Source organism: Heloderma suspectum, chromosome 1 (genome assembly GCF_057233095.1).
Source record: "Heloderma suspectum isolate Gila_16-S chromosome 1, 16-S_ref, whole genome shotgun sequence".
Classification (NCBI taxonomy): domain Eukaryota; kingdom Metazoa; phylum Chordata; class Lepidosauria; order Squamata; family Helodermatidae; genus Heloderma; species Heloderma suspectum.
The window spans coordinates 83,528,249-83,540,442 of record NC_139458.1 but is presented as its reverse complement, the minus strand read 5'-3'; the positions used below and the strand labels follow the sequence as shown (position 1 = coordinate 83,540,442).

The 12,194-nt window shown below is 42.8% G+C and overlaps 1 protein-coding gene across 1 annotated transcript in view; it reads left to right on the top strand.

The window, feature by feature from the left end:
* MAPK8IP1 (mitogen-activated protein kinase 8 interacting protein 1) overlaps positions 1-12,194 on the top strand; it is a 79,675-nt gene that overhangs the window by 31,856 nt on the left and 35,625 nt on the right. The gene's annotated exons all lie outside the window — the stretch shown is intronic.

Below are 12,194 nucleotides of genomic sequence, written 5' to 3'. Positions count from 1 at the left end.
ATATGGTCAGCCTAGTCAATGGGTTACCTAAAACCTACTTTCTGGCCCATTATAATAAACTCAAGAAGATCTTCATTTGGTATTTGCTGCTTTTTTGAGATTGTAGAAATTGTACAGAGCCTTTGTTGCAGAGAGGTGCTTTAGAACGTTGCAAATAAAACAAGTAACTATTAAGAATAGGGGAGAACCACTGGGTAAAGGAAAGGAAATACTAAATGAGTTGCACTACAAAAACAAAACCTAGGCAGTTTTGGCCTTCACAAGTGACCCCAGCCTATGGATGTAGAACTTCAGTCTGTGGAAGTTGATCTCTCTCCCTCTCTCGGTATACCAAATCATATGCACCTCAGGTGAGTGAGTCTGAGCCTACTTTGGCTCCGTTTTTATAATATATACTGATACTGAACTTCATTCTCTGAGTGCTGGTACTTCTGTAGCCAAAACGATATCATCCACATACAAAAGGGAGTTATAAGCAGGCTTGTGGGAACCCAAGGTTTGTAGAAGCTTGGTAATGGACTGGATGAGGGCCAGTAAACTGAAACTCAATCCAGACAAGACGGAGGTACTGTTAGTGGGTGGTTTGTCTGCTCAGCTAGGTGATGTTCAGCCTGTTCTTGAGCAGGTTGCATTCCCCCTAAAGGATCAGGGTCATAGTTTGGAGATGCTCTTAGACCCAGAACTGTCACTCGAGGCACAGGTGAACTCAGTGGCATGGAACACTTTTTATCAGCTTAGGCTGGTATACCAACTACACTCTTATCTGGACAGAGATAGCCAGTGGTGTAGTGGAGGCAGGGCTCAAAGGGACGCAGCCCCGGCACTTTTTCATTAGCAGGGACTCTGATGTCATCTGCCACCCCCCTCAGAATTCCCTATTCCCTCTGAGCTTAGCTGCGATCCTCACTGTAGCTGTGGGGGGAATGAATTTTCCAAGCAACAATATATGGTTCCATGTTGGAATGTAAAGTATTTGGGATGACTTGGTCTAGAATGGGCAATTAAGACCTATTCGCTTTACCAAAGATGTGCTTCTGGTGAAGATGAAAACTCCTGGAACTGGTGTGTTGATATGGATCGACTCAGCTGCCTGAAATTTTTGGGCTGCCCTTGGAGACTGTCACAATGAGCTCCTGCATTTCCAAATTTACCACTACACCATTGTGTGTGTGCGTGTGTGTGTAATTCAACCCAGCTGGGTGTGTGGACGTTTCTTTTGGAGGGGGAGGGAGGTATATTGAAGGCACTTAGGGAAGGCTAATGGGTAACGTTGGGGCGCTAAGGGAGTGTGCAAGGGGGCTGTTTAAATGAGAAGGGATCTGTCCATGACGGCTGAGTTGAGAAGGTGAAGCTTCCATAAAGTATCATATTTTGAAAACCTAAAACGTGCGTGTTTGAGCAAGTGGGTGAAAAAGATTTTAACACCCCTGCATTTTTTCTCAGACATCCAATTGAAATACCCCTGCCTTACTTTCAGCTGCACTATTTTTGGATCCCAGCTGAAGGCTGTATATCTTACAAGGTTGTATAATCTTAGAAGGGGGTGTGGCTGTGACTGTCACGAAGGGACCCTGCACTTCTGAATTTGCCACTACACTACTGGAGATAGCCTAACTACAGTTACCCATGCTCTGATAACCTTTCATCTGAATTACTGCATTGTGTTATACGTGGGGCTGCCTTTGAAAATGGTCTGGAAACTTCAGCTAGTCCAAAATAGGGCAACAAGATTGTTAACAGGGACTGGCCAATGAGATCACATCACGCCAGTACTTTTCCAGTTGCACTGGCTGCCAGTCTATTTCCAAGCCCAATTCAAAGTGCTGGTACGAACATTCAAAGCCCTTAACAGCTTGGGGCCAGGTTATCTGAAGGATCGTCTCCTGCCATATGTGCCTTCCCGGACCCTAAGATCATCCTCAGCAGTCCTCTGTGAGCCCCTGCCAAAGGAAGTGAGGCAGGCGGCTACCAGGAAGGGGGCCTTTTCTGCTGTGGAACCCCAGCTGTGGAATGAGCTCCCTAGAGAGGTTTGCCTGGCACCTATGTTGCACTCCTTTCGGCATTTTTTTATTCTCCCAGTATTTTAGCATTTTAGCTTCCTAGTCTTTTAGTTCTGGTGTTTAAATCTGTATTTTAAATCTCTGCATTGCTACTACGTTTTATTCTGGTTGTACTGCTATATTGTGGTTTTAAGCTTTCATATTTTATATTGTTTTATGCTGTGCTTTGTGGTTTTAATTTTTGTGAACTGCCCAGAGAGCTTCCGCTGCGATGATGATGATGACGACGACTCACCTTTTTCCCAATATTGGGACTCAAGGCATCTTTACAACATTAAAAACTTGTACAGTTAAAACATATAAACAGAAATACACAAAAGTTAAAAATATAATTAAATTATCAATAATATTAAAATTGTATAAAATTTTAGAATTTAAAAAAGCCAACAACAATATAAACAATACTATCAATCCATCATATTCTCACAGGTCCATACTATCTATCCTCAAAGGCCTACCAAAACAAAAAAGTTTTTGCCTGCCTGCAAAAACATACCAAGGAGGGTGCTACTCTTGCCTCCCTGGGAAGGGAGTTCCAGAGCCTTGGGGCAGCCACCGAGAAGGCCCTCTCCTGCATTCCTACCAGGCGAGCCTGTGATGGACTACAAGAAGCGCCTCCCCTGAAGATCTTGGGGCATGAGCAGGCTCATAGGGGAGAATACTGTCTTTCAGATAACCTGGACCCGAGCCATACAGGGCTTTATAGGTCATGACCAGCCCTTTGAATTGTGCCTGGAAACAGACCAGGAGCCAGTGAAGCTGTTTTAGCACGGGAGTTGTATGTTCCCTGTAGCCAGGCCCAGTCAACGGTCTGGCAGCAGCTCTTTGAACCAGCTGAAGTTTCTAAACACTCTTCAAAGGCAGCCCCACACAGAGCGCGTTAAAGTAATCTAAATGGCTATTGGGTGATATAGAAATTTAATGAATGAATGCACAAAAAATCTTAGGGGGGAAAAACCTCAAGGTGAATATCCCCCCCATCTAATGAGGATTGAGCATGCTCAGTAGCCTCGCTATGTTAACCTGCTGTTGGGAGGGGTGGGGGACAGGATGTAGTGAAGTAGCCTGGAAGAGGGCATAGCTAGCTGGCTGGCTGGCTCCCCGAACTGAAGCACCCCACATTGCACCGTTTTGTTGTAGGCCCACTTATTCTTAATATTCTTAACCCTCTCCTCTCGGACTGACTATGGGTTTATTCCATTTTGCCCTTTGATCACTTCTCTGGAAAAACTTACAATTTTCTCCCAAATGGGTTCAGCCCAACTCTTCCCCACACTCCTCCCTAGATCAGGCCAGGCCAGATGCACATCAAGTGGAATGTGGGCTTGGCAAAGTCATTGCACCCCCCGATACCGGCAGACTACTTGGTTCTTTCAGGAACATTTATCAGGTAAGAAGATAAGCTGAATTACTCTAGCCAGTAATGATGAGCTCCCAGCTAATTAATGGGGCAGGGGGTGGAATCAGATAATGCAATAACAGACATCAATACCTGCTCAAAAAGTACCTTTTCCTACTTCATGTGTTTCAGCTTTCCAGTTTCTGGGCAAGGCAAAATGTTCAGGGAGCATGTCTTATTCTTTCACGTAATATGTAAGAAAGAGGAGTAAGAATCTGAGCTAATATAGTCTGACTGCATAGTTCTTTATACATGATTCCAGAAGGCTAAAAATGGATAAAAGTATACTAGTACTAATGGAACATGAGACAGTAACTATTTTTGCAAATAAATTAATCACTTAAGACAACCTTCCCAACCCAATGCCCCCCTGATGCTTTGGACTACAACTTCTATCATCCCTGGGTTAGGCTCATGGGGGTTGTAGTCAAAACTTCTGGACGGCACCAGGTTGGGGAAGGCTGGTTTAAAACTATCAGCCTATAAGTCATGATGTGTAAAGGATGGCTGTAGTGTGTACTAATTGAAGATTAGTAAGTTCCCATCCAGGGATGCAGTTCAAGCAAAGCATTGACACAATGGCCCTGTACTTTTAATAACTGTATAGAAGAGGTGGATGGCTTCCACAACAGACACAGCTTTTCTGGTTACTACAGCACTATGGTATGGCAAGCTTTACCTCCAAAATTCCAGCTTCCGCCTTATGATTAAAGGAACAGGGGCTCTGTTTAGGAATATATAGTTATGCTGAATCAGACCAAAGGCCTGTCTAGTTCAGCATTCTTTTCCCACAATAGCCAGCCAGATACCAGTGGAAGGCCCACAACAGGACATGAATGTAATAGCAGCCTCTTAACCACAGAACCTGCACCAAATGGGTCCGAAGCACCCCAGTGGGTAACCAAGCTAAACCCAACAGGTAAACATCACCACAGAACTTCACTACAGACGAGATTGTAAATTGAAACCATATTTAGGCTTTATTGCAAATAATTCAGGAAATGGGGTGCATGTGGTTAGAGCATTTGCTCACCAATCAGAAACAAGATGTCCCAAATCCCCTCAGATATAACCTCCAAGTCCCAAGCTTAGAAAACACTCCAAGTCCCAAACTCAGAAGGCTGGAAATTGATAGAAGTATACTAGTATTAATGGAACAGGAGACAGTAACTATTTTGGCAAAGAAACTGATCATTTAAGACAACTTTCCCCAACCCTGTGCCCCCCCGCCACATTCTCCTTTTTCTCCAAACCCTGCATAATTTTATGCACCTCTATCATGTCTCCCCTGTTCTCTCTTGCATCTGGTCATCTTGCTTCAGAAAGCCCTTTCACTAAAATGTAAAGCAAGTCTGAATGTCAGAGCATGACAGCTGAATTATTTTTTTAACACACCGACATCTGTGCCAGAGCAACAGCGGTTTAACACTCTTTCAGAGTTCAAGCTTGCTACAGATGTTCTGAAGGAGAATTGGGACTGAATGGCTGCCTGGAACATATGCTACCAGAACGGGGACAGACAGCATTAGGCAGGTGAAAGAATGCTCAGCTTTGCAGATGGTTGCATAAAATTTTATGACCTCCTGTAACTGCAACATCAGAGCTGAAAGGGATCACTACTACTACTACACACTCATTTACTTTCAACAGTGTGCTAGGCTCTGTACAAACACGTGTGCTTAAAACTGGCATTGCTTAAAATCCACATTAGTAAGAGGAGTCAGGAATGGGGAAGTAAACTTTCAGAAGGGACTTAAAAGATAAGAACAGAAGAAGAGTCATGCTGAATCAGGCCAAAGGCCTATCTAGTCCGGTAGTCTGTTTGCACAGCAGCCAACCAGATGCCTATGGAAAGCCCACAAGAGAACATGAATGCAGTAGCACCCTCCTGTTCATGTTCCCCATCAACTAGTATTCAAAGGCATTCTGCCTTTGATACTGGAGGTAATATATAGCCACCATGACTAGTAGCCATTGATAACCTCATCTTCCATGCATTTATCTAATCCCCCATTTAAAGTAATTCCAAGTTGGTGGCCCTCACTACATCTTGTGGTGGCAAATTCTAGTTTAACTACACACTATGTGAAGTATACATTCTTTTATGTATCCTGGATCACCCACCATTCAACTCCATTGGATGACCCAGGTTCTAGTATTATGAGTGAGGGAGAATCTAACCACTTTCTCCACACCATGTATTGGTGCATTGATCAGGGGGTTGGACTTGATGGCCTTGTAGGCCCCTTCCAACCCTACTATTCTATGATTCTATAATTTTAGACACATCTATCATGTCCCCCCTTACTTGCCTTTTCTCTAAGCTAAACAGTCCCAGACGTTATAACCTTTCCTCATAGGGGAGTTGCTCCAGCCCCTTGATAATTTTGGATGCCTTTTTCTGCATCTTTCCAGCTCTATCATATCCTTTTTGAGGTGCAGTGACCAGAACTGTACACAATATTCCAAGTATGGTTGCATCATAGATTCATTTAAAGCATTATGATAGTGGCATTTTTATTTTCAGTTCCTTTCCTAATGATGCCCAACATGGAACTTGCCTTTTTCACAGCCATCTCATGCTGGGTTGACATTTTCATCAAGCCACCCACCATAACTGTACGATCTCTTTCTCACTTTGCAGTCACTGCCAGCTCAGACCCCATCAGCATATACGTGAAGTTACATGAATGGAGAGGGAGATGCTATTCCATTATACCTTTAACCGCCTCTCCATACTAGCATGAGGGGGAGAGAGAGAGAGACCCCAATAACCCCAGAAAAACACAATGGCCCAGTTTAGATATCAGAGAAATAATTATGTCCTGCTACTTGAACCTATTATAGCAAACCTCAGGGTTTCACACTTAGTGCTCCTCTTCTTTCCCATATCAGAGGAGGAGATTAGAAGCTTTCACATATGATTTTAAACAAACCCCAATTCCCTGTTATACCTGAGAACAAACCAGAATTAAACTGTGGTTTCTGATCCTGGTTTGTTCACTAGGGGTGCAATCCTATGGATGTTTAGACAAGAAAAAGTCCTACAACTCCCAGTATTCCTTAGCCAGCATGGCTCTCTAGAGAATGCTGGGAATTGTAGGACATTTTTTCTGTCAAAGCATGCATAAGATTGAACCCTAAGCAGAGTTTAAACAAACCCCAGTTCTCTGAGTTTGAACATATTAGGGAACTGTGGATTGTTTAAAACCGGAAGTGGATATTTCCAATCTCCTTCTCTGGCACACTGAAGTGGAGAGAGGTGCATGTGAGCACAAGAATTACCACAACTTATTCACAGTGCGAAACTATAGTTTCCTGTTGCATCTGAACTGGGCCAATGATTGATACACTGGAAAAAATAATCTGAGCATTATGATCTGCATGCAGTATAGGAGCCCAAAAGGTCCAGTCTAGCTAGGAAAAAATTAATAGCTTCGTTTCCATGAAGCTTCGTTTCAGCTTACTAATGAGTTAAGTGGAATCTGTAACACAGTGTTGCAGCGTTGAACATTCTTGTTCAGAATGCCATCCATCCAGCTATGCCCTCTTCCAGGATATTACTATTCCATTCCATCTTTCCCTAACAGTTTTCTGTTCCTCCTGAGACTCAGCCACTGAGCATGCTCAGTCCTCATTGGCAGCTTCTGTGGTTTTTTTGTTCCCCCCCCCAAAAGATTTCCTATACTTCTGCAAATGTTGGGCTTCCTCTGAGCCTACTAATATTTCTGTCTTATTTTTCAGTGGCCCTATTTTTGGCTACAGTGTTGTGAATACTTATCAGCTGAGTTTGCTATTAGAGGGAGGGATTTAATCACGTAGAAGAAGGAATCTGTATATGCTGATCTTTGTTAACTTAAATCTGTCATTAAAGTTGCAATCCTACAAACGTACCTGAGTCATATCAAACTTAATGGGAGTTACTTCTGAGTAACCTAGGAATGGAGTATGCTCCATTTACTTCCGAGCAATATACATAGGATTCCACACTGTACATATAACTGCTTGCAATATAAAAGGTCTGAAATCAAAGCAGAAACTTCTGAGGGGGTTCTCTTCCCCGCTCCCCACAGCAAAAAAAGTTTTGTTTTTTTAAACCCAACACTTTTCAAAGAAAGGCTTTATGAAATATTTTTAGTGAAAGTAAGCAAGAGTGGGGGAAAGTGTTAGAAAACGTAATATTATTTATCAGAGCCAATATTGCAGGAATATTGTTACTTCTGGCCTGGATAGATTCAGGATCTGAACCTTCATACACAAAATGCTTCTACTAAAAAAAAAAAAAAAGGACAAGTTTATACTGAGAATTATATTAGGATGATTTTGAAGCTGCAACTGGATCCTATATGCTAACTAGCATAGAAATCTGCTATTAACTGAAGGGGGGGAATTTAAAACATACTTTCATGAGTGTATTAAATACTTTTGAGCTACCCAGATTTACACATAATACAAGTTTCATTTGATACACCAGTCCTAAATATATTCATAGATAGGCTCTTGCATAAATTGGAGACATTGGATCTGGGGCAAGTACGACATACCCAACCTGCTGTTCTGATAGTTCACTCTAACAGGTATTGCCAGATATCAAGGTAAATGTTTGCATCAACCCAGCTGTCTCAGTGGTTACCATAATGACACCTCTAGCTTGATGTATGGGCAAGTAGTTCTGATCTCTGCCCATGTCAGACTGTATAACTGCCCATTCCTATAGTACAGTTTTATCTAATATTGTTACACTGCATCCTGTGATGGGTGAGGCCTCATGTATTGTGTAGCACTGCACAGTCAGTTTTATTAATTTGCCATACCAGTGAAAAGCAACTGATAAAGATGATGTGCTGGAATAGCAATATTTGTGCCACATTTTAAACTCTTAATTTTGTATACCACCGTTAATAAGGAAGGACTGTAACACAAGTACAGCTTTGTTTTGAAAACAATTAATTATTGAAGATAGTTTGTTCCCTCCCAGAACACATACATTGTTTTTCAGACCTTCAACATTTCTGGATAATGTATATCTCCAGACAGAATCTTGGTGCTGAGCTCTGTGTTTTACTTAATAGTGCATCTGCAGTTCTTCAGTGCAGCATGTAGACAGCATGATGATCCACAGCCCATATCCCCCAAGGCAAGTGGTGACTAGCCATGCATATGAATGCGCTAATGGTGCATGCTCTGTCATCAGGAATAATATGAATTGGAAAGAGAAGAAAGAACTGAGAATGGAACTCCAAGCTACATAGAGCAAATGAGGAAAGACTGGATTTTCCACTGATATGATGCCAACATATGATCAAGAATTCAGGAAATACTCAAAATAAAGGAGCTACAAAATCATATTCTGGTTAATGCAAATGATGCTATGGAAAGATAGCGAAGCTGGAGTTACAGAGATTTGCACAGAACAAAAGCAAAGGAATAACCTTCAGTTCTAGTATTAAAATATCGGAATGATCAATTTGCCCATGGAAGTCATGATGAAGCAATTCTTAGTGCAGCTTCAGTAGAGCGCATACCGCTAAATCTATATTTGCTAGAGAACATAAATCTAGAAATTGGGAAACGGACCATTTATAATGAAGGATTTGACAGCTAGTGTAGCATAGTTACACTAAGGCTACATGAATGAGGCTGGACTGTGGGAAGTCCCTTGTTCAAATCTCACCTCAGCCACAAATGCAGTAGTTGACCTTACACAATGGCACTATCATCTTAGCCTAAGCCCCTCTCCACAGTTGCTGCCTGGCCTGTGTTATCAAGTTGTAAGGATCACTAACATAGGTGATGCGCTTTGAACTTGATGCCCTTGAAATGGATTGAAATGTCACTATTATTATTTGCTTAGAAGAGCAATTCTGGCAAACAAAGGAACATTATTTAGCACTACTTGGCTATTTAGCAACACTTCTTTGATATGGACATCTATGTCCAGGACTACAACATACACACATATATGTCCTATCAGAGCCAAGGAATAACTGTGACTTTTAGGCTAAGAAAGTTTTAGATGGCACAGAAATTATGATCAGAGGCACAAGATCATTTCTGAGCTCTTAAAAAAAAAAAAAAGATGCACTAGATTTGCATTGCAGTAAATGGTATTTGGGAAGAAATGGTCAATAACTTTGGCTCACCTTTAGGATGGAGATGGAATTTCCCTCCAGATCAGATTAGATACTGACCCTGCAAGAATGGGGTTGTTTTCCAGTGTGTTATGTGGCTTGGCTTGCTTGTTTGAGTAATCTGGAACTATTTGCTCTGCAAATACTTTTTATGGTACATCTGTTTTCTTCTGGCTCCTTGTGTAGTCTGGAAAGGTGTCAGGGGATGTCAGGGTGGCCTGCCCTGCTCCATCTGGGATTCCATCGTCTGCTCTGGGCAACGGCTCAGACAAGGAGGAAAGGCATGTGACTGGCTACTGGAACAGGAGCATTTTTAGCACTACAGCCACAGGTACCAGCCCAGGGTTTGGAATGAGTTCAAGGCCAAAGAGAGCAGTCCTGCCGCTAGTGTACTGACAACTGACCCCAACATTAGCTGCTGCTGCTGCTTTGCTTCTGCTGCTTTTGGAGAATAATGGCGGATCAAGGCCCAAAAGGCCCCATGACTGCCACCTAGTGGAAAAGAAGGTAGAAAACCCCACAATTCATTCTCACAAGCAGGCATAGGTGCCAGTAACTTCAAGGAGTGTGTTCCTAAGATTCTTAATTTGAGAACAGACTCCAAAGAAAATCCCCAAACACTGGAGCCCATTAATAGAAAATCCCTTTTTGCACTGAAAGACAGTCCCAAAATACATGGTCTAACAGAACAGCACTGGTTTCAAGCAGCTGGCAGGGTTTTATAGCCAAGCCAGGAAAGTCCTTCTGGGAGCTCCACCCCCTCAAGTGTTGCATCTAGTTTTCTGAAAGAGCCGGTGTCCTTTCCTGCAGTTGCTGGCTTCCTCTGGGTTCTGAGGGTCTGGGGAGTGAGGAACTGGTTAGGGAATGCTCCCTAGAGCCCTCCAGCTCCATGGAGGAGTCTGAGGCCAATCCTTGTTGTTGGAGGGCAGTGGCACCTCATGGGGATCAAGAGGAGAGGGTGCTGGATCCAAGGTGGAGGGCCCCACTTGTGAAGGTCCAAGAACTGGTTCTGGCTCCTCCCCAGAGTTGCAGCCACTAGAAACCTCGGCCTCAGGGGCCTCTTGGTCCCAGGCCATGGCGTTCAACTCAATATGCCTTTTGGATCCTTCCAACCCTATGATTTTATGACACGCTGGGCCCAAGAAAAATGGTTGGCTTTAGGCCTCAAGTTAAACTAAAGCAGCACCAGTGGTTTATTTCTTGTTATCTAAAATCTTTCCATTCACCACTGAAAGACACCGAGAAAGGTAATTCCTGTGTCAAAGTCTGATTCAGCACACAATATTTATGCTTTCGGAATGATCATAGAGACAATATGGAGATTTGGTTTTGCTGAATACTGAATTCCTCTGTAATAGTGTTAGGAAAACTTGTCATGTTCAGATTGCCTCAGCGTTACTTCCTTAGGCTATTCTTGCAGAACTAGGCAGTGTCCTGTAGGTGGCAGCAGAGGGCTTATTTCTAGAACTTGCTATCTCTATGCAAAGCCCAGCTTTGGATTGCTGATTTGCTAGAAATGTGACAAATGCTCCCACACAGGATAGTGTGAAACCTCTGTGTAGATTGTCATGACATTCACACACATGTGCATTTCACTACATGTGTATCTGCTGGGAACTTGCGTTTGATGCAGTTGGCTGTAGTCCACGAAAGCTTATGCCCACAGAGTACCTATTTGTGATCTTTAACTTGCTATAAGACTCTTAAGATGCAATCCTATTCATATTTAGACATAAAAAGGCCTACAACTCCCAGCATGCCCCTGCCAGCCATGCTGGGAGTTGTAGGCCTTTTTTCTGTCTAACCATGCATAGGATTGCACCCTTAGTTGTTTTTGCTGCAACAGACTAACACAGCTACCCTTGTGGAAACTGCTGGAAAGTGTGATTGGTTACAGCTTGTCAGTGAGTCTGTACCCTACAATTAATACACAAGTGTTCAATTGTCCCATGTGACAATCAATACACAGGTTTCATATTTCCTTCACATTTTGTCATGTTTGAAATGGCCCTTACTGCTTTTCGAATCATAGGATGTCTACCACCACTGCACTCCCTGAAATAATAACGGGCAAATGAGACAGTTGCCATTTTCAAACTGTCAAGGTGGATTATAGATGAAAGGTAATGCTTGCTTTTTCTCTAGAGGAATATATGCAGCTCTGCCGTTTTGGGGCTACACAACAGTTCCTGCATCAAGCCTATATTTTTACTTCAGAGGTTTTTAAAATAAACTGCAATAATTTACCCCAGGAGACCTTTTGTCTATACTTTCTTAGATAGATCTCTAATCACATGTACCTTAACTGTGGAGAACTGGCCCCACCATCGAGCAGCGTGAGGCAGCCACCTTAAGCAGCAGATTTGAGGTGTCATGAATGGGCAGCAAAATGTTATTTATTTAATTTGCTACTACTGTATTTTTACTGCCAGGGAGGGTGAGAAGTACTTTTGGGATTTTCTGCCTTGGGTGCCAAATAAACTGACCTACTTTGGGCACAATGTAGCTTGACCAGGGGATGAGAGTGGGGTGGATGCACCATTTGCTGCCCTCTATGAGAAGGCAAAGTGTCATGGGCTGGCCTTCTGGATAAACTTGTGTCTG